The following is a 21,705-nucleotide window of genomic DNA, read 5'->3' as shown; positions in this document are numbered from 1 at the left end:
GACTGAGGCAATGGACTTCTGGAGTGGAGAGTGGACGGTGACTCTCTGGAAGCGATGTGGACGTCTTGCTGCCTCTGTTAGGTGTTCACACGTGCTTTCTCAGCTCTCCACACAGGGACAGCCCCCGGGTGCAGATGAAAACAATTGAGGACCAGAAATCTGTCACCTGTGCCTTTGGCTAGGAACAGGAGCAGAGGACGGTGTCGTGTGAGCCAGCCAGGGAGGGCACAGGTTTGTATCTCTTACCTTTATTACCTTTGAGTATGTCCTGCCATCCAGGGCTAACCATCGCCCTTCACCCAGGAACAGGCTGGGTTCAGTGAGGGTCTCCAGGAGGAGGCCCAGAAGGAGCTGGTACCCACAGGACAGGGCAACTCCCTCTGTGATCCCATCCCTAGATTTTCCATTTGTAAACACACCCATAGATTCTCCCGTGGATAACAGGCTGACAAAAATGGGTATTCAAACCCCGCTCTGATTATAAAAGCTCAGCTGATCTGGGCATGGAAGTGTACACCTGTCATCCCAGTATTCTTGAGGCTGAGGCAGGAGGATCTCCAGTTCAAAGACATCTTGGGTTACCTATGAAGACTCTGCCTCAAACTTCCTCACCAAAGAAATATCTGGAGAATATAGAAGTGTCCCAAGGGCTGGCAAGAGGGCTCAGTTGCTGAAGGCACTTGTGGTGTATGTCAGACATCCTGAGTTCGATCCCAGGTGGTGACAGGAGAGAAAACACTCCTCCTGCAAGTTGTCCTCTGACCCCCACCCATGTGCTAGGGCACTAGCACACCCCCCAATTCCCACAAAAGAAGACATTTTTAAAAAGAAGAAAAGTATAGCAAAGCAAAATACACTTTTAGAACAATCTGTATTTGGGACAGACCCAGAATGTTCCAGAATGGAGGGATCCAGTCTTGTCTGAGGTCCTGGGGTACATGGGACAGGGGGATGATCCTACCCCAGAAGCCCCAGTCTAGCAAAAGCCCTCACTGGGTCTTGAACAGAACTTCCTCTGCCACTAGGACTCAGTTTCTCTCTTAGAGGTTCCCCAGAGTCTAGAATGATAAGAATAGAACACTCACTAAATGATGTTGACTACCTTACTATACCCTGCTTTTATTTAATATTCATTCATTCATTCATTCCTTATGCATGGAAATCAAAGGACAGCATGTAGGAACTGATTCTCTCCTTCCACTATGTGGGCCCCAGGGATCAAACTCAGTTCTTCAAGCTTGGTGGCAAGTGCTTTTACCCACTGAGCTCTGTCAGTGGCTCTGTGATGGCTCTTTTGAAATGTCCCCTAAAGTTGTGAGGTGTGTATCTGGGTCTCTGTCACTGGAGGTCATAAGGACATCTTCTGCTTGGGAAGACACATCTTCCACCCCTGCCAGTCCTTGGAGAGCTTGTTTTTGCTTTTTACCATGGGCCCCCGAAGGACATGGCCACACGTGGCCTGCTAGGTATAGGTCAAGAACTAGGCTTTGAGCCATTACTAGGGACAGTATATGTGTGTGTGTGTGGGGGGCTGCTAGCTCCTGGTCTGTGGAGAGAAGCCCCTGGTTCTCAGCTCACATAGTCACTGATGCTCCTATAGATGACTTAGTGGCTCTGGGTGGCTTTGGGGAGTTAGGACCAAGTCCTATATCCTGAGTCTTAATGATTGTATCCCCTTCCACTGCAGTCATAGCTTCCTGCCCATTGGGTATCAGTCCCAGGGAGCCTCAACTCTGGAAGGGTATCTGGTGTCTTCACCGCTGCAGACTGGTCTTGTATTCTCATTAGAAGTGGTCAAGGGGTATGTAGGGGGTTTGGTGGAGGGTTCTGGCTGGGCTGGTGGGAACTCTAGGCTCAGACAGAACCCAGCAAACCGCCCTCAGGAGGCTTGGGCTCTGGTCCTTGGCACCCGTGAGTGGCCATAGCAACTGTGATAAACAGGAAAGGTGCCCTTCCAATGTGGATCAGATGCCTGGGAGCTTGGCCTCTGGGGTCCAGCTTGAAAATCCTGGTCCCCTGAGCTGCAGGCATTCTGGGTCCACCTTAGAAACCGCCAGCTCCTGCACAGGGTGTCAGGAAGCTCCAGCCCTTATCCTGCACCCCAGCACCCCCTCACTAACCCAACTCTGGCCTTTCCAGCCTCAATCGCCTTCCTCTGTGATGACCTGCCTGCCTCTGGCTTTCAGCCAGCACCACCGCACCCCCTGCCCAGGCCTCCAGAGAAAACACCTCGAAATTGTCTCCCAAGTCATGGAACCTTTCCCAAGGGACCAGGGAAGGTCCAGAGTCCGATCTGACTGCCCACTGGGCTGCAAGAACTCTCCCTGGCTTTCAGCGGAGCCATCTGCCGCTAGGACTGTGAGTCTCCAGGCAGAAGCTGCCGTGACAAGTCCTGGCTATGTCACTGTACTTATCAACAGAACACCACATCTGCCTACCCTGACACCAACAATGGTAGGCCATTTAGTCAGTCCCCCTCCCCTGGCCACGGACAGCAGTTTCCCGTATTATATTTTCTTACTCAATTAGCACTATCGTCCTTCCGAAATGGAGGCCAATTTTCCCATAATGACATCATTGTTAGGGAAGTGGCGGCGGGGCTGGGCTGTCACCCGGTTGCTGGAGACAGGTCCGTCTCTCTCCACTAACCCTGACAGGGAAGGGACGGGCCTGGGCGGGAAGGGAAGGGGCGGCCTATCCTCGGCCACCCCGTCACCTCCGACCACAGACATTGTTTCCGACAGTTCTCAGGAGCAGTGTGGCGGAAAATTGAGTCCAGATTCATTAGGGTTGCCAGTGTGCCGCTCAAGTCAGTTAAATTGATACATTTCCTAACGAAATTGAAGTGCTTTGTGCTGCCAGCGGAAAGCCGGGTGACCCGCCTCGGCCCGCTGAGCAGCCGAACGCGCTGACGGATCCATTAGGCGGCCCAGCCCCGGCCCTCTCCCTCCGTTCCCGGCCTCAGCGCTGTAAATCTCAGCCAATTTCAGCCCTAATCATCATTATAAACGCTTCCTCCCTTCCTCCCAATGCCCCTGCCCGCGCCTCCGCCTCCATCACACACAAAGTCCCCGGTGTCACCAAGCCTTGCAAGCGTGCAGGGTCAGCAGACCCGGTCTTGGGGGGGGGGGCGGTTCCCAGACCCCTACATCCACCAAACGACTCCCAATGGGAGGAGGGACTTGTTCCATAGGTAGTGGGCCCATTCTACAGATGGGGACACTGAGGCAGGGGCTAGGAGACTGGAAAGGGACAGTGTGAGGACTGGGGATGTGATTCCTTGGTAAGGTGCTTGTCTGGCATTTAGGAAGCCTAGGGGTTGGTTGAATCTCAGCAACAAATAAATTGGGTGCAGTGATGTGTGCCTGTATTCCCAGAACTCCAGAGAGGAGACAGGAAGACCGGATGTCCAGTATATTATATAGTGAGTGTGAGGCCAACTCCGGCTATACAAAATCCTGTCTAAATAAACAAACAAAAAACAAAAATAAGAAAAAAAATTAAAAGGACACAGTTGGGGTTGGGGATTTAGCTCAGTGGTAGAGCGCTTGCCTAGCAAGCGCAAGGCCCTGGGTTCGGTCCCCAGCTCCGAAAAAAAGAAAAAAGAGAAGAAGAAAAAAGAAAAAAAAAAGAACACAGCACTTTTGTTTGTTTGTTTGTTTGTTTCTTGCTGCTTGAAACTCACTTTGTAGATCAGGCTGGCCTCGAACTCTCAGGTATTCTCCTGCTTCTGCCTCTCGAGTGCTGGGATTAAAGTGGTATTAGCCACTACCAGTCCCGTTTTTTTTTTTTTTTTTTTTTGTTTGTTTGTTTTTTTTTTTAATGGAAATGCATTGAGACTGTCTGTACTTGTCAGGTGGACATAATTCAGAAAGCCACACTCAGAGACAGGGATAGAACATTCTAGAAATCCCTTGATTTTTCTCCTCAAGTCAATGTACTCCAAGAGGGTACCTTTTGTTCCAACTTTTATCACTTGTCATTCTTTTTTTCATTCTTGAAACAGGGTCTCATTAGGTAACCCAATCCGGCCTTGAACTCATAGCAGTCCTCCTGCCTCACCTTTCTGAGTCCTGGTTATAGCTGCACCAGCGCACTCAGCTATCACTTTATTTTGTCATTACTTGGTTGTTTTGCAAGGTTGAGGGTGTCCTCATTGCAGACACTGCTCTTCCCCTAAGCTCCACCCCCAGCCCTGATTCTCATTGCACAGAATCTAGTCCCTGCTTTCTTGGGTTTGGATTGCATGGGTGAATGTAGATTCTACGAGACTCTCATATTCTGTGTGCCACCACTGCAACCAGTCCATTTTCACTGCTGCATAGTACTCCATTATATTCCTGTACCGAAGTCTGCCTACCTCCTTCCTCCCTTGCTGCTTTCAGTCCAAAGTTGTGGTGAGTAGTCTGTGGCTGATGGGTTTTCTGAGTCTTGGCATTTATTTTTCCCTCTGCTCCACCCCGCCCCCCTCCCCCAATTCCTCCATCTCTGCTCACGAAGCTGGCTTCCCTGCCAGCTTCATTATCCTTCCTCTTTGCCTCCCTTCTCTTATCCTCCCTCTTCTCTTTGTTCCCTCCTCTCTCTCACTTCTCTTCCCTCTTCATCCTCTTTTGTCTCCACAAAATTGAACAGGAAATGCTATGCCACCAGGAAGATGGACAGGCAGGAGGCGGGACTTCTCCTGTAGGGGACTTTTAGAAGCTTTTAGAAGTCCCTAGGACAGAACCACTCTATGACATCAGCACAACATCAGGAGTCTCCAGAGAGTCATCCCACACGGTGGCCACAGACGCCTGAGCTGTGGAAGGTGGCCATGGGGCTATAACTTATATTTAAATGCGTACTAGTCACGTGGATTATATCTTTAAGTAATATTTTAGATCCATAATGATAAATTTTTATTAAACAAGATATTTCCATCAACCTCACCTACTTATTCGTAAAGATTTATTTTATTTTATGTGTGTGTTTGCCTGCATGAATGTCTGTGCACCACATGTGTGCAGTACCCACAGAGGCCAGAAGAGGGCGTCAGATCTGTGGAAATTGGAGTTACAGGCATATGGGTGCTGAGAACCAAACTTCCATCCTCAGCAACAGTAGTAAGTACTCTTAACCACTGATTTTTGTCTCGATAGTGCCTCCTCCCTCCCTCCCTCCCTCCCTCCCTTCCTCCCTTCCTTCTTTCCTTCCTTCCTCTCTTTCTCATATGTTCGTGTGGCGTCTGCATGTGTGCATGTGTACGGGAGGCTGTGAATGTAAAGGAGAAAGCAAGAGCATCATCTCGTGGGTCTCTTCCTCGAGGATTTTGCACCTTAGTTTTTGAGACAAGCTCTCTCACTGAACTTGGGGAGCTTCACTCTAGCTAGGCTGGCTGGTCAGTGACCTCAGGGTTCTCTCTGCTCTCTACCTCTCCAGAACTGGGGTTATCGGAGAGTACTGCCCAACTGAGATTTTTACAGAGCACTGAGGATCCAGACTGATGTTCTCTCACTTTGTGGTAAGTATTTACACACTGATCAGCCCTAGCTCTCTAAAAGTATTTTTATTGAGAGAGAAAGAGAGGGGGAGAGGGAGGGGAAATGATGGGGGAGGGGGAGGGGAAGGGGAGGGGAGGGGGATGGAAAGGGAAAGGAGGAGAGGAGAGAAGGGGGGGAGAGAGAGAGAGAGAGAGGGAGAGAGAGAGAGAGAGAGAGAGAGAGAGAGAGAGAGAGAGAGATATGAAATTAAGTTCCCTTCACATAAAATTTGGCCTCATGTTATGGTTTGGGACATTAGTAGTAGGGGATTGTTTAGATTCCCCCAGTGAGGGGCCAGGGGCATGGCTCAGTGGCAGAGCCCCTGCCTAGAATCCCCCAGTGAGGGGCTGGGGTGTGGCTCAGTGGTAGAGCCCCTGCCTAGAATCCCCCAGTGAGGGGCTGGGGGTGTGGCTCAGTGGTAGAGCCCCTGCCTAGAATCCCCCAGTGAGGGGCTGGGGGCATGGCTCAGTGGGAGAGCCCCTGCCTAGAATCCCCCAGTGAGGGGCTGGGGGCGTGGCTCAGTGGTAGAGCCCCTGCCTAGTTTTCAGTATGCCTTAGGTTCAATCCCCAGTATCACACAAAAAACAAATGTTTAAACAAATAAATGAATAGAATGAAAACAAAAGCACAATATCACTGTATGTGTGCACCTCTGTCAAGTCCTCCATCATTCCCTGCTCCTGTGCTATGGTGGTTCCAGGGCCACATCCTGAGCAAAGTAAAGAACCAGGGAGGGCATAGCATGGAGAGATAAGCCACCACTCTCTGAAGGATTGAGGTGGCCTAAAGGAAGTCTGGACCGGAAGACCCCAGAACTCTGTGGGAGAGGAACACAGGTGGATTGGGAATGTGAAGGACCCTCTTCCTGTTGCAGTCCATGTGCCAACATCCCGACCTGGCAAGGGAGAAGGGCAGCAGGGCCTAGAGACCTGCAACTTCACATGCCATCAGGGGACAAGGGAGTGATCTCACCCCAATCTGAAAGTGGGGAGACTTCGGGCTGACACTTCTTTCTCTCTCAATCTCAATCTCTCTCTCCCCTCCCTCCCCTCCCCCTTCTCCCTCCCCCTCATGTTGCATCTCTCCTCTCTCTCTCTCTCTCTCTCTCTCTCTCTCTCTCTCTTCCCTCTCCAAGATATGGTATCTCTATATAACCCTGGCTTTCCTAGAATGAACTGTGTATACCAGGCTGGCTTTGAACTTACAGAGATCCATCTTCCTCCTCTCCTTCAGGATTAAAGGCGTGTGCCACTATGCTAAGCACAGATTCTTCAGCTCATAGGCAGGGACCCAGCTGCGTATCTTTGGCGTGTAGTTCTATGCTTTCTTGGGATCACGCGGCTGTCAGGCCTGGTGCTGTTCTTGAAATCTTCTCAACGTGCCTTGCCTAACCCAGAACTCCGCAGCCAAACATTGACCTGGGGACAACACAGGCCAGGGCTGCCTTAAGACAGTGAGGAACCACTTCCGGGAAGTAAGGTGCCCTTCTCATGCTCTGTCTGGGATTCAGTTTATCTGTTCGAGAGAGTCCTGGAGCCCAAGAGCTTGGGGAACCTGGCCACATGCCTTCCACAGTCAAACTCGCCTTTGGGGCTGCAGTGCATGTATTTACTTTCAAGGCATGGGCAGTTGACCCTGAAATGCACCAAAGCTATGAAACCCAGGGACAGATGTCAGAACATGAAGCGACACAGCCTACTCAGAGGCTGCCTTAGCCTGGGTCACCTGGTCTGGGCAGATCTGTACCTGGCCTTAAGTGAGGGCTAGCACAACTGTTTGCCGACGGCATATTCCGGGGCTCACAGCCACTCCATGATCTTCAGCAACCAATTCTGTCTAGTTGTAGCTCTGTGGTCAGAGGGATGAGGGTTATCTTGCTGGGTGGAAGGGGTGAATAATCAGGGAGGGGTCCCACAGACTCTGTGGGACCTGGTCTGATTAGGATAGGCAACTGTATTCAGGATGGGGAGGGAAGACCCCTTTAGAACTGGCTCCTCTTCCCCCTCTTTGGGTGGACACTTGTTTACATGTCTCAGGGAAGTTCAGAATGGATATTTATGGTGGCAGGAAAGAGCTGGCTTAGGGGTCTGGTGGGCTAAGGAGAGAAGAGTATTTCCCCTTGAAGGGAAGCTCAGAGCTCTTAACAGATCGATAAGTGCATTTAGTCGATGGCACAGGGCTTTAGAGAGAGGCAGGACCCTCCACCCCCACTGCCCCGCCTCTTCTGAGGGGTGCCTCCATGGAGACAGCAGGAGCCTGGGTCCTAGTTGTCTGGATGTTGTCAGTGACATGACATCTCAAGCTCTCTGCCCCACACTGAGGGAAGAGTCTTCCAAGGTGCATGCATTGTAACTGAGATGGTGGGGGCCACACCCAGTTTCCAGCGGGGTGCCCAGAATGGCCATCTCTAAAATGGCTCCATGACATTTATGGACACAGATGGGGTGTAGACTGTCAGTCACTTGGCAATTTGGTTCTTTTGGTAGGAAAGAAAAGCTAGGGATTGAGTCCAGAGCCTCTTGCATACGAAACCAGTTGATCTACTAAGCCACGCCCCAGCCCCTCACTGGGGGATTCTAGGCAGGGCTCTACCACTGAGCCACACCCCCAGCCCCTCACTGGGGGATTCTAGGCAGAGGCTCTACCACTAAGCCACACCCCCAGCCCCTCACTGGGGGATAGGCAGGGGCTCTACCACTGAGCCACGCCCCAGCCCCTCACTGGGGGATTCTAGGCAGGGGCTCTACCACTGAGCCACGCCCCAGCCCCTCACTGGGGGATTCTAGGCAGGTATTCTGTCACCGAGTATGCCACCAACACTCTTTTTCCTTTTTATTTTGAGATGGGGTCTCAGTTGCCAAGATGGACTAGTACCTAGGCTGACCTTTCGAACCTTCCTGACTCTCCTGCTTCAGCCTCCTGAGGAGGTGGGCTGTCAGGCCTACTCCTTCTCAGGGAAGTATGAGTGTAGTATAAGCATCTTCTCCAGACAGGATGAGCAGAGACAACCCTGTCCATACATGTACTGTCCTGTCCACTAGTCCGCCAGGACGGCAGAGCTCTATGAGCCCTTGAATGAGGAATGCTCCTCTAGAGTTCATATCATTGAACTGTGTATATAGTTCATACATTTGTGTGTATTTTATAAACATATAGTTCATATATTTGAAGTTTAGTTTTAAAAATTAAAACAGGGGGGCTGGAGAGATGGCTCAGCCGTTAAAGGCTAGGCTCACAACCAAAAAAAAAATTAAAACAGGGTTAAGAACGTCTCCATCAAGACATTCATAGTGGCCCGTGCCTTTAATCTCAGAATTTGGGAGACAAAGGCAAGGCAGATCTCTGAGTTTGAAGTCAGCCTGGTCTACAGAGTGACTTTCAGGACAGTCAAAGATACATAGTAAGACCTTATCACAAAACAAAACAAAACAAAACAAAACAAAACAAAACAAAACAAAACGAACTTCTCTATGAAGTCCTATTCTGCATGTTGAATAACCGTTTCCCATGTGTGAGGGCTGAGGATTGCAGCCCGCCAGGCAGAAGGTAACATGCTATTCCAGCTTTGAAGTCCTCACACAAGAAAGACGTCAGATCCAGGAAGTGGGCTGGCTCATGACAGTACCCGAGAAACCAAGGCAGAAGAGGTATTGTGAGTTTGAGACCACCCTTGGCTGTAGCGAGAAACCCTCCTCAGAAAGACTAAAAATTATGCTAAAAAAATAAACTGGTCTGGGGGCATGGCTCCTGGTCCTGTGTGGTAGAGCATCTGCTTTCAATCCCCTGGGGACGTGGCTCAGTGGGAGAGCCCCTGCCTAGAATCCCCCAGTGAGGGGCTGGGGGCGTGGCTAAGTGGTAGAGCACCTGCCTAGAATCCGCCCCCCCCGTGAGGGGCTGGGGGCATGGCTCAGTGGGAGAGCCCCTGCCTAGAAATCCCCAGTGAGGGGCTGGGGGCGTGGCTCAGTGGTAGAGCCCCTGCCTAGAATCCCCAGTGAGGGGCTGGGGGCGTGGCTCAGTGGGAGAGCCCCTGCCTAGAATCCCCAGTGAGGGGCTGGGGGCGTGGCTCAGTGGGAGAGCTCCTGCCTAGAATCCCCAGTGAGGGGCTGGGGGCGTGGCTCAGTGGGAGAGCCCCTGCCTAGAATCCCCCAGTGAGGGGCTGGGGAAGCAGTGGTCAGGGATTGACTATTAGGACTACAGCATATGAATCCCCGGTCTATGGTGTGGTAGGGAGTTATGGCCTAGAAGCAGGAGGCAGCAATGACCCTGTTCTGTAAGGATACACAGGACAGCAGAACTGAGCATCAAGGTGGTTCTCTAGGCTCTCTCTCTTTCCTGGTTCTGTGACCCTTGCTCAGCTGACTTTTTCCCACTTCTATGTTGAGGAGTTGGGATTTACCAGGGTGAATGAGTCGTGTGAGCTCTGGGCAGCCCATTATCAGAACAGGCCTCAGTTTCCTATTCAGTGTAAGAGGCATCAAGCAACATGGGAGAGACCGTGAGAGGCCTCTGTCAAAGACATTGCTCATCTCTCAGCAAACTGACGTACTGGACCTGCGAAGGGATAAGTCAGTCTTCTCATGTGCCAACTTGCTCCATCTTTTTTCTTTTTTCTTTTTCTTCGGAGCTGGGGACCGAACCCAGAGCCTTGCGCTTGCTAGGCAAGGGCTCTACCACTGAGCTAAATCCCCAACCCCTTGCTCCATCTTTTACTCTGAAAATTGGTACAGGGTGTAGGTTGCCTGCCCAGCTGGCCTCTAAGGAAACCATGTGACCCTGGCTCTGCCTTCCATATGGTTCAGGACTCTATTTCTTTGCATGTCCCCTCCCTGATGAGTCCTGTCCCCAGCCCAGGGCTGGCCTTCATGATGCCCAGGGGACCAGTAGCCAGTAAAAACCTTGAGTAGACTTGGATTCCTCAGGATGCGTGATTCAAGAACTGCCTCAAGCACATAGCTGGGTGCCCTCTGTGGACAACTGGAGCTGAATCTGACAGCCACTGGGGGAGGGAGGAGGCGGAAGAGGCTTACTGTGTGCAGTTCGCCTTCTTCATGTAGTAGACATCTTCCCAGCCTGTCTTCTTGCACGGTTCGTGTCCCATGGGTGGTTGAAAATGATGCACAGGTTGCAACATGTACAGTCTGTTGAGCAGTGTTGTGCAAGCCAGGCACAGACACACACACACACACACACACACACACACATGCATACACACACAGACAGACACATGTACATACTCATGCACACATGCACATACACACATATACATGCACCTGTCATACTGGCAAGGGGAAGGCTATGAGGCACAAGGGTCCTGAGTTCAACACTAGCCTGGGCTACCCTATCAGACCATGTGTTAAAGTATCTTAGACAGACCTTGGCTTGCTCACGCCTTGTATTTGGGAATCTGAGATAGGTTAGGAAACCAGTGTCCAACTTGTACTGCATTTCAAATGACCGAGGACTGAAGGTGATGTTCAGTCTTAGAACACTCACCAAGCATGCCCAAGGCCCCATATTTAATCCTCAACAACACTTTTAAAAAGAAAGGGAAAGTAAAGAAATATGTGGGAGAGTGTAAGCCAGCAAGTTCCTAAGGTTGCCAGCAGGCATCTGAGGTATTTCTGGGTCAGCAGCCTGCCCTGGCTGGCCACTAACAAGAACTCAAGCCATAGTTACATATGATCAGACCTCATTCCTATGTAGCTACCATATAAGTTTTCCTGTTGAACACCTACTGTGTGCTGGCTACTCATCTTGAGATAGACATTTCTCTTGTCCCCACTTCACACGTGGGTAGACTGAGGCTTGGCAGGCCCCATGTGCCCAGCGGACTCTTTTTCTGGGCCTTTGATGGGGCAAACAAATATCACTGGTCATGTTCTCTCTCTCTCTCTCTCTCTCTCTCTCTCTCTCTCTCTCTCTCTCTCTCTCTCTCTCTCTCTCTCTCTGCCCCACTGAAGCAGTGTGCTTGGCCATTGGGGGACCAATAGGCCCTGGCTTCCGAGGAACCCAGAGGAGCCAAACAATTGCTTACCCTGGAGATGCATCCCAGAAGCTGTCCTACAGTCCTTCTGTAAGGTGGGGGGACTTCTACCCCTGATCTGACAGGCTAATTGTCATAATTGTATACCTCCTGCTGTGGCTACATAGCAGGGCAGCATAGGAACATGAGAAGTTCTAAGTCCTGTGGGCACAGCCCCATGACCCAGGCATATTTGGAGGTCAAGGGCGTCCCTCCACATCCTACACACCAAGCTGGCAGGGACCTTCCATCTTCGAGCTGTGGCGGATCTAGCAGGAAGGATGTCACCTCCCTAGACTGGCAGGGCGGGTGCCAGGTCCTCATCCGGGGTCTTCAGTGCCCTCAGGAGGTTGGGCCTCCAGGCAGCCAAACGCACCCAAGGATGTCCTCCCTCTGGTGTTAGCTTCCCCCACGCTTGTAAAGACACTAAACTGGCAGATTGGCTAAGAGTAAGCCAGGGCCAGGACACAAGCCCCATTAATTCTATCTCTGGTCTAATTAGTCCTAATATCATCCTGATTCTCTCTGACACCTGGAAGGCCTCAGGCCAGTGCCTTGGTGCCCAGCACCCTGCCTGCTCCTCCTGGTGTCCCCCATTGCACCCCTCAAAACACCCAAAGACTTCCCCATCAAAAACGGGCAATCCAAGCAACTAGCTACATGTCTGTTGCTTTTTTTTTTTTTTTTTCTATTTTGAATTCTGGTAACTGACAATTTAACCTAAAAATCTTCTGTGTTTCCAGCTTGTACAGCAGTAAATAGAGATTGACAGTTTATTTTCGCGTTCCCCCCGGCTGGAGGGGAGGGCAGCTAGGCGGCGGGGGAAACCCATTTGAAAGAAATACTTGCGGGTCCCTGACAGACTCCAGACCGGGCCGTCGTCGCCCGCCTTGGCAATCTGAGGGACCTGTCACACTGCGTGATCGGTCTTTTTACAAACACAAACGCCGCTGATTTCTTATCAAATGTAAAACCGGCCCGGCTCTTTCTTAAACGGTTACCGTGAGCATGAAATTGACATTGTGAATCACGAGTGACAAGGGGCTGTCTGGGCTGTAATTGATCCGTGCTTAGGAGGAGGCTGGGCCTGCCCGGAGCCCTCCTCAGACCCCTGAGCCCCCCAGGCTGAGCCCCAACCTCAGATCTCTGTCAATGGAGAAAACCAAGAAAACCTGTGATTCATATCCAGGTGTCAATTCCAATTTCCACGGCCTCATCGTTACCTACATCAAACGGCTGTAATTGGTGGCTACAGAAATTTATCCTCCAAAAGAGAGAGAGAGAGAGAGAGAGAGAGAGAGAGAGAGAGAGAGAGAGAGGGAGGGAGGGAGGGAGGGAGGGAGGGAGGGAGGGAGAGAGAGAGAGAGAGAGAGAGAGAGAGAGAGAGAGAGAGAGAGAGAGAGAGAATGTTTCAAATGAGTTTTTTGAAGGCTGCATTACCACCCTTGAGGTTGGCAGGGAAGAGAGGGAAATGGTGGGACTTGCCTTCTGAAAGGGTCCTGTAGTGGTGTGGGTGTCACAGAACATCCACAAACCCTGTTGTGGGACAGCATTGCTGTCACAGGGATGGCTGGCAACCCTGGAGAGCTTCTTCCTGACATGGCTACAGTCTGCACAGCTGGAGAGCATGGATTTCTATGCACCAACCAGAGGGAGTCACTCTTTAGTTCCAGAGGGAGTTACTCTTTAGTTACGGCCAGTGTGCAGAAGTGGAAACTGAGACCCAGAGAATGATTTCCCAGTAATTTAGAGCCTCTGACTTTAAGACTTTGCCACTTGTGTCTCTGGATCCTCCAGAGTCTCTGTTCCATGTACCCCTATGTGCTCTGTCTGCTAGGAGGACTGTTCTGTGCTGGTTCTGAAACCTGAATTTGTTTGTCACGCTGTAGGGAAGAACTGGGGGCACCAGTCTCATCCTGTATTCCTGAAACACTGGCCTAGAGGGACAGGAGGCCAGACGCCCTTTCCAACCTGGCCCAACCTGCTTTGACTGCAAATCCCAGTGCCAAACGGTGCCCACACTCACCTCCCCTGGGTCCCGGGCCCAGTCCAGCAGCTCCCTGGATGAATGTATTTGTGTCTGTTTTTTTTTCCATTTGAATTTTTTCTGACTGATGAAATGATGATGGGAAATTACTCACGCAGCGACCGTGCCCTCAGCAACCCGCAGCAACCTCTCCAGCTCGCAAGGCAACCCGAGCCATCAGGCACTGTGCCAGCACTCCAAGCTTCACTGACACTGCAGAACGTCACCCGAGCATCCCCACTTCTTCAGGTGGGGAACAGAGGCCACCCGCAAACCTGCCCCTTTCCACACGCTGTGAAGCCTGAGACCGTCTGATACATCCCTAAAAATCCGTTATGCTGTGCTTTGGCCAGAAGGTTTTCAGGCCTTGGTGTTAACCAAATGTCTCACTCCTCCAGATAGCCTGGCTTTCTCTCCCACTGCTGCTGTGGGTCTGTTAAAATGGAGACTATTCTTTTTACCTTGGCCCCTTTGGAAGCTCAGTGCTAAATCACAGTGGGGTTTGTTATTGTATGTTTGCTTTGTTCGTTTGTTTGAGACAGGATCTCTCTGAATCTCTGGCTGTCTTGGACCTCCCTATGTAGTCCAGGCTGGTTTGAACTGGTTTGATTTACCTACCTATGTCAATGTACAGGGCTGGGACTAGAGGTGTGTGGCACCATTCCTGGCACGATTTTTTTCTGCTTTGTTTTGCTTTGATTTTTTTAGTTGGGATCGAGATGCGATCTCACATGTCCTAGGCTAGCCTCGAACTTGTTATGCGGCCAAGGAGGACCACAAACCCCTCACTTTCGTGCCTGCCCCATTAAAGAGCTGGGATCCCGGAACCTGCACCACCATATTTGTTTTATGGTCCCAGGGTTTCATGCATGCACTCTACCAACTCAGCCACACCCCCAAGCCTCCACAATCTGCTTTTAACAATGTTGAAGACCTCCGTTTTTTAATGCTGAGCTCGCTAAGTGTCCTAATCCTTCAGAATGACATGGGTATGATGGTTTGTGTAGGGCGGGGGCATCACCAGAGGGGGTGACACCCAGCTCCCTTCACCTTCTCCTCAGGAACTCTGTGGTGATCTCAAGAGGGTAAGAGGGCTCTCAACAAGACAGACCTTTTATTTTATTTTCATGGGCATTGGTATTTTGCTTGCCCATAGTGTGAAGGGGTCAGATCCCTTGGAACTGGAGTTACAGACACTTGTGAGCTGCCACGTGGGTGCTGGGAATTGAACCCAGGTCCTCTGGAAGAACAGCCAGTGCTCTTAACCACTGAGCCATCTCTCCAGTACCAACACAAACTTTCTTCTGTTGGTGGTTGGGAGGCTCTGGGAGGGTCGGCAAGATGGCGTGAGTCAGGGCCGCTCTCCAGAAACTGTGACGGGAACCCTCAAGCAAGAGATTATTTAGCTCAGGGTCAGCAAATGTGTTTCACCTCTTTTGCCAGGTTTGCTTGATATCAGCTTTCTGGAGTGATGTTAAGAAGAACTCTGAGTGCTGGAAAGATAAATCAGCGGGTAAGACTGCTTTCTGTGCAAGCTCAAGGATCTGAGTTCAAATCCCAAGTAATCACATCAAAAGCCATGCACACACCTATAAACCCAGCACCGTGGATGAGGTTGGGAAGCCAACAAGTCATTGAGATTTGCTGGCTGCCAGCCTAGCCCCAGGTTCAGTCAGAGACCCTATCCCCAAGGGAATGCAGTGGAGAGTGACAGAACAGAGCCCCCTCTGTCCCCTTCTGGACAGGACAGACCGGAGCTACCACTGCTGGCACTGTCATTCCATCCCTGGGGTCAGGGGTCAAGGATCGGGGATCATGGGTCAGGCTGCACTGAAGCTCCGCCATCAAAATGTTCGCCTCGTTGGCTGCTCATAAAGGTCTCTCTTGTAGGTAGAGGGATTCAAAAGGCTTGAGAACTCCGTGTTTCTCGCAGGCTTGGAATGGGGAACCAGCAGGCTCAGGGAGGGCAGCTGAGGCTGTCGCCCTGAGGCGGCAGAGGGATACCAAGTCAGTGTTATGAGCCCATCCCAGAGCCAAGGACAGAGCTGAGGACTGGATCCAGTAGACATGGCAAACGGAGCTTTGCGTTAGGCAGCGCCAACTCCCAGGTTCACAAGAGGGAAGGGATCATCATTGTGTGTCTCTCAGCCTTGGGCCAGGGACATTTCCAGAGTTTTTTTTTTGGGGGGGGGGTTGGGGGAGTAGAGGGTGGGATACTGAGTCCCAGGGAACTAGAGTCAATAGGAGATGAAATTGGTCATTCTTGTTTCCTTTGTGTGTGACTCCATCCCCTGGGAAGGCACACACACACACACACACACACACACACACACACACACACACACACACAGAGGCTCAGAGGGTTCAGCTGCCCTGCCCAGGGTGGTGGCTACCTTCCTAGCCAAGACCCTGAAATGAACTGGTGTCTCTTCATCCCACCACAGAGCTCCCTGGGGTGGGACAGCCTGGGTTGGCATCTCTGAGTGAGTGGGAGGGTAGGTGGTGGTGGTGGTGGTGGTGGTGGGGGAACAGCCAAAACTTTAAGGTATATGAACTGTGAAATTAAATGGAAATACTCAAATAAGGAACGGCACAGTAACGTAAGCAAAGCTGTTTACCAGGCCTTGAAGTTAAATACAGATTTTTTCATAAACCCCAAACACAAGAGGCAATAAAGTTCTGTGGAATGTTAAATATAATTTACAGTGGAAAAAAAATGTTCCTCGCTATCATAAACCCTCCAGAGGCATGTCACTTTGGGTCCCCAGGAACCTGGGTTCTGATGCCCTACCCCCTGCCTAGCATAGGTTTGCTGGACATTTTTAGCCCCCCCGTAGAGAGGTAGAGCTCTGGGGACCCAGATCAGGTTGGCCTTAGCCTGACTGTCATCACCCCTTCCCTGAGTGGCAGGCATCACCATGAGCCCTGGGAGGTTGAATGGGAGGCATCACCATGAGCCCTGGGAGGTTGGAGGAAGGTGGTGACTGAAGAGTCCTGGTCCCTCCTAACCTGTCCTTGGGTAGTCATTTACTCTCTAGTGAGAGCAACATCCCCATTGTGACAATAGCCTCCCCTCTGTTATGGACAGTGACTTGAGTCTCCTCCAGGTTAACTGTGGTCTATGGAGGTGGGATTCCAATCTCCCAGGGCTCTGTGAGGACCAGCCACGGTGAGCATTCTCATGGGGGAAAAATCCAACTGGGGCAATAGCCTCACAAGTGAGAGGCATATTGTGTGTGTGTGCATGTATGTGTGCATGTGTCTGTTTGTGTGTCCACAGAGGGGGATGCATCTGATAAGTCCTGGGCCAGAAGCTTTTAAGTACCTGTGTTGATATGTAGGACTATAAGCATGTTTGTGTTTCTCTGGGGGACCATGTGGGGTCAGTGCACGTCCTCAGGTAGCCCCCCAGACCTGCTTCCCTGAACTAGAGTGGCCTCTGATGTTCTAGGGAGTCTCACTAAAAAAGAAGCTCATTTTCACAGCACTGCAAATGGACACCCAAGTCTTCCTTCCTGTGACAGGGCTGGAGTGGAGGAGGGGTGCTGGTATGCCTGCTCTAAGGCACCCTAATCTGGGCCACCCTGAAGCCCTGCTCCCTGCCACCTAGACACCGGGGCTGCAGAAGAGGTAATGAGAAGAGACTTGCAGAGTGGATGAGATCCATGTGACCTAACAGAAGTTCAGCCCTAGGCCTCTGATCCACCTCTGAGTGAGTGCAGATGGGTACCCACACACCCTCTTCCCCATGTGGTGTTGAGTTCCAGGCTGCTGGGATCTGGGGACCCAGAGTACCAGGTGTGGACCCTTCTTGAGGTGGGGGTGGTCCTCCCATCTTGAGGGATAGCAGGGAAGCAGCCACAGCAGCCAGGGTCTGTGTGGCCAATCGATTTCGGCCCTCATCAGCTGGGCATCAGGGGAGGGGCCTGACCAAAGATGGGCCACCTGGGTCCCAGAGCCTCGGGGTTCTCTTGGGATAGTGCGGTTGGAGCAATAGGGAGGTGGTCCCCCGCCCCTCCTGCTGCCTCTCCCAGGGCCCTTGTCACCTGGCGGCTCCTCCGCAAGTACATTTCCACATCCCCAGTCTTCCTAATTTATGCGTCTTGGTGGTGGCGGTGGGGGGGGGGTATTTTCTTTAAAAACAAGATGGCTGTGAGAAAAGCGACAGTGGCCGGAACCACTGGCTAGTTAGCGCTAAAGACTTGAGCTGCAGGCACGCAGCTGCAGAACAAAAAACAAACAAGCCACACGCGGTGCAACGACTCAGTGAGGGGCCCTCATGCTTGGGGGCAGGGTGGGGGGGTGGCTGTTGCGGGGAGTTCTCAGGGACATGGGCGTCCCGAGAAGGGTACTACCGCAGGCAAACTTCACACCCTCCAAGGGCGTGAAGGCCTCTGGCAAGAGAGTGAGGACTCCTCCCACTGGCAATCCTGGGAAAAGGTCCCTGGAGGGAAACAGGGGTCGGAAAGGCTTGTGGGAACCCAAATCCTTCCTAGTAATTTAAGCTTGCTGTCTCCTGTCCTGTCCCCTGGAAAGATGGGGAACAGCTGGTCACCCAGAGCTTCTAATAAATCCCAGAAGTGGTGGAGGAGGGATACCGCCTGGTGCAAGGATGGCTGCCCTACTGTTCCCAGACAGTCCCTAAGAGCAAAAGCCATGGATCTTTGGGTCTGGTCCGAACGATTGGAGTTCTGTCGCTGGCCCAGCAGTCTTTGTTTGGGGTACACCAGGCTTTCCAGGTGGGGGGTGGGGAGTCGGGGGTCTGGAGGTAGGGGGACAGGCCTTGACTTCTTTGTGCAGCCAAGTTCTATGCGCTTTGTGTAGCACCGGGCGAACTTGCGCCTCCAGTCCGGGATTAGAGAAATCCGAGAGTGTTTTTTTCTGCATGCCTGCCCGCTCCCGGGCGCCCACGGCCTGCTGGGTAACTGCCTATTATCCTCTGGTTCCACTCCAGTGCCCTCCCCAATAAAACTTTTCATATCCTTATAAACGAACTCGATTGCCGTGTTATAAACATTTACACTGCACTAACAGATCATCTCCGTACATCGGAATTGGCTAAATTCCCTTTTCCAGATGAATATATTGAAGGAGATTACAGATATGATAGCTTTTCAGGCTGCTGAACCCAGAGAAATTAGTTTAGTGAGCACTTACAGGGGCTAAATTGGAACCATTAAATAGTGGATTAAATTGATGGCGTTTTCATTGTCTGTCCTTCGGTACCGCTGTAAAATCAATTAGCCGGCACCAGCCCATTCTCTCTGCACAGCGATGGTCGCCCCCTCAGGACCCCGATGCGAAACCTACCAGCAGATGAGGAGTTTGGGGACACACCTGTGAGTGCCTGGACACAAGATAGCACTGTGGACTGCAACGGTCCCCACTAAACATCAGGAGTCTCGATGCTTAACAGGAATGGTGCCCTCGCTGCGCTGCTGGCTGCTGCTTGTCTCCACTAGGCGCCCTCGGGACACCAGCCGCTCGCTGTTCCTCTGCAGGGTGCTTGGAGTGGTTGCAGTTGGGACTCTATTTATGTTCCTGGGAGACCCAGTGAAAGTTTGGAGGGAAGTAAAAATACTGAAGGTCAGAGGAGAACTTGTGAAGAACACGGGGAGGAGGGGGAGGAAGGACAGTCTTTCGGTGTTTGTATCCTTGCTTTGTTTGTATATTTTGAGATTGGGTCTGGCCTCAAATTCACTGCATAGTCAAGGGATAGCCGTGAACTCCTGTTCCTCCTGCCTACCACACAAGAAGCCCTAGGTTCGATCCACAGTACTATTTAAACAGGGCAAGGTACTGCAGGTGGGGACACTGGACTCCTGACACTTCCTGGGTGCTGGGGTGACAGGTGCCACCATGCTGATTCTTTTAAGCACGCTAAAATTATTTTTAATTAATTTTTTATTACATTTACCTATTTGCTTGTTTGTTTATGTGCACACAAGGTACGAGCGTGGGCCTCAGTGTGCTTATGGAGGGCAGAAGACAACTTTCCTCAGACAGAGGAGAATGAGGAGAACTGAGTTCTCCCCTCCCACCATGTGGGTCCCAAGGATAGAACTCAAGGCTGTCTGTCAGATTTGGCTGCAAGCACTTTTACCTGTTGAGCCATCTTGCTGGAACTTTTTTTTCAAGATAGGGTCTCAGGTTGCCCAGAATGGCCTTGAACTCACTATAAGGTAAGGATGATAACCTTAAGCGCTGGATCCTGCCTCCTTCACCCACAAATACTAGGTTTACAGTTGTGTGCACCACCATTGCCTGTCTATGCTGTGCTGGGGAGGGAACCAAGGGCTTTGTGCATGGCTGGGCAAGCACTCTACCACTGAGCCATGATCTCCAGACTTCGGTGTTAGTTTTGATCCAGCTCAATTCATGACCCCTAGCTCCCCACACCAAAGTTGCCCAAGGGACCTGCAGAAGCTATTGTGCCCTTGAAAATTCAAACTCACACCCCCCCCCAGACACCTTATTCATACAGGAGACAATGAGAGCTCAGAGGTCTGCTCTGCAGGCTGCTCCTCTCCTTACCACAGACACTTCCTAGCCCTCTGTAGTGAGATCACTAGTTTATCCAGTCCTGGGGGAACCATGCCGGGGCCTGGAAGAAACCCAGCTTTCAATTCTATAACTGAGATGGACTTGAAGTTTGGTCAAAACTCACACCAGGGGCTGGGACATAGCTGTGTTAGTAGAGTCCTGGCCTAGCGCACAAGAAGCCCCAGGTTTGATCCACAGAACTACATAAATAGGGAGAGAGAGGGGAGGGGAGAGAGGGAAAAATGTGTGGATGTGGCTCTTGTGGGGGTAGCTACTAGGTAGCCCTCAGTGGCCAGAGCTTACAGAGTGTAGAGACTTGGAGGGACACATAGTAACAGGCATTTTCTCAACCATGTGCCTTCTACAAGCATGGTGCATCTTCTGTGGTAGAGGTTCTAGAACCTGTGTGAAAACCTAGCTCAGCCAGCAGCTGCTCATTCAGGGGTCTCTGGGCTTGGGTCTCCATCTGAGACCTGTGGTGTACGTACCACGCCTTTCCACACCAGGTCTCTCACTCTCAACAGCCTAGGACATCAACTCTCCACAGTAGAGACTGACGCTTGTCCTAATTTGCTTTGTTGTTTGTTTGCTGCGATCAACACCATGGCCAAAAGTAACCTGGGGTGGAAAGGGTTTATTTCACTTAGTGACTTATAGTAAATCATTGAAGGAAGTCAGGAACTCAAGGCAGGAACATGGAGACAGGAGCTCATGCAGAGGCCATGGAGGGGTGCTGCTTACTGGCTTGCTCACTATGGCTTGCTCAGTCTGCTTTCTTAAAGAACCCAGGACCACTTCTCAGATGACTCAAGTTTGTGTCAAGTTGGCGAAGAAGAAGAAGAAGAAGAAGAAGAAGAAGAAGAAGAAGAAGAAGAAGAAGAAGAAGAAGAAGAAGAGGAGGAGGAGGAGGGGGAGGAGGAGGAGGAGGAGGAGGAGGAGGAGGAGGAGGAGGAAAAGGAGGAGGAGGAGGAGGAGGAGGAGGAGGAGGAGGAAAAGGAGGAGGAGGAGGAAGAGGAGGAGGAGGAGGAAGAGGAGGAGGAGGAGGAGGAGGAAGAGGAGGAGGAGGAAGAGGAGGAGGAGGAAGAGGAGGAGGAGGAAGAGGAGGAGGAGGAGGAGGAAGAGGAGGAGGAGGAAGAAGAGGAGGAGGAGGAGAAGGAGGAGGGGGAGGGGAAGGGAAGGGGGATGGGAGGGGAGGGAGAGGAGAAGGAGAATGGGGAGGGGAGGAGAAGGGGATGAAGAAGAGGAAGAAGAGGAAGAAGAAGAGGAGGAGGAGAAGGAGGAGGAAGAGGAGGAGGAGGAGGAGGAGGAGGAGGAGGAGGAGGAGAAGAAGAAGAAGAAGAAGAAGAAGAAGAAGAAGAAGAAGAAGAAGAAGAAGAAGAAGAAGAAGAAGAAGAAAAGAAGAAGAAGAAGAATCCGTTCAATGCTCAAGTTCATGCCAATACACCAGGGGACACTGACAATAGAAACCCTGTCTCCATTACAGTGTAGGTATCTCCCAGTAGGTTCTCCTCTGTAGGCCTGGGTTGGGCCCCGGGGTACTGAATAGGATGATAGACAGGTGACCAGGAACTCAGGGTTGCCCTACTGTGTGCACA

The sequence above is a fragment of the Rattus norvegicus genome, chromosome 12, assembly GCF_021556685.1.
Source record: "Rattus norvegicus strain SHRSP/BbbUtx chromosome 12, alternate assembly SHRSP_T2T, whole genome shotgun sequence".
NCBI lineage: Eukaryota > Metazoa > Chordata > Mammalia > Rodentia > Muridae > Rattus > Rattus norvegicus.
This window is presented reverse-complemented; position numbering follows the sequence as displayed.